The sequence below is a fragment of the Euprymna scolopes genome, chromosome 24 (genome assembly GCF_053919585.1).
Source record: "Euprymna scolopes isolate OS-2025 chromosome 24, ASM5391958v1, whole genome shotgun sequence".
Lineage (NCBI taxonomy): Eukaryota > Metazoa > Mollusca > Cephalopoda > Sepiida > Sepiolidae > Euprymna > Euprymna scolopes.
The window spans coordinates 40,217,277-40,218,683 of NC_136505.1; the positions used below are offsets into that span (position 1 = coordinate 40,217,277).

Genomic DNA, 1,407 nt, shown 5'->3' on the forward strand with positions numbered 1-1,407 from the left:
TATCAACTAGACGGGTTGGGAGGGTCCTACTAATCACCTTTTGTTTTTTCTTCCCCCGCCCTCGACACAAATGAATTATTGTACCATTTTATTATCTTTTTTGTTTTTACACGTCAATAAAATTGTTTTAAAAATTGGGACTTAAGTAGGACGTCCCCCAGTATGAAAGGGTGAATGCGGTATTATGGCGAAAGAAGATACTAGCTGGGAGAAACTTTTGATTTTGTTTAGCTCTGAAGTGACAAGGATGACCAACGACCCCCATAATCCCCCCTTTTGAGTCGACCATGTGCCTAAGTTTGTTGTTCATTGTTGATTTTAACTGTATTTGTAACATGAATAAAGGATTTAATATCTCAAAGTGTAGTATCTGTTCCGGCAGATAATGCAAGCAAACACAATATGTGGGGGCAACCCCACATAAGATCTTGGTCAATGTAGGGACAACCCTTTATACCAATTGTCACTATCCAGCTCCCCTACCCCCCGGGGAGTTGGTCCCCATTTCCCCTTCACTCCTCACATTAAAAATCGGCCTTGTGCCTAATTTGCTCGGTGGGGGAGCAAATAAATACCCTTTTCTTGGCCTTTCGGCCAAGATCAAAGTGTAGTATCTGTTCTTACATGCTGTACTCATTGTGATATAAAGTGGGGGAATCAATTGTCTTTATTAATTTAATGTAAAATGATCACCCACTTTACAACCACTCAGTCTCAAAGCCATTCAAGTCATTCTCCAGATCATTTAAGTTGTTTTTGAAGGATTCCAGTTATTTTTTAAGCATTCAAGTCATTCTTAAGCTCATTCAATTAATGCTTAGGTTCATTAGTCATTCTACGTCATTTACTTTTTATTTATTTAAGTCATTTCAGCCCATTTTTCGGTCATTTTAGTTTATCTTTAAGAATTTCATGTCAATCCTACATTCACGCATTAATTCATTACACGAGAGCACGCGGCCTTGTTGATCGAAAAAAGCACGAACACTTCTATCAACGCAAAAAATCTTGCATTCTGGCGACGATAAAGTCGCTGAAGGCGCTTTTGATATCACTTAGGTAGGTTTTTGAAGCATTTCCCACGCAGAAAGTTTGAGATGCTTGAAAAAAAAAAAATGAGTCAGTAGGTGAGAGGTCGGAGAGTATGGCGGGCCAGGCAGAATTTCGTCAGCCAACTCGTTCAAATTCTGCAGGGCCGGTTTAGCAACGTGCGGTCGGGCATTATCGTGGAGTAGAATTCGGCCTTTTCTGTTGATTAATGCTGTGTGTTGTTGTCGAAGTTTCTGATGCATTTCATCCATTTGTTGACAGTACTTCTTCGCCATAATGGTTTCGCCTGCAAAAAATGTAATGGATTAGACCGATCGCAGACCACCAACCAGTAAACATTACCTTTTGGTGCAACTC

The 1,407-nt window shown here is 40.1% G+C and overlaps 1 pseudogene; it reads left to right on the plus strand.

Moving 5' to 3' along the window:
- Nucleotides 1-573: 573 nt before the first annotated feature.
- LOC145246949 (U2 spliceosomal RNA) lies at nucleotides 574-792 on the plus strand (annotated as a pseudogene).
- The last annotated feature ends 615 nt before the right edge of the window (nucleotides 793-1,407 follow it).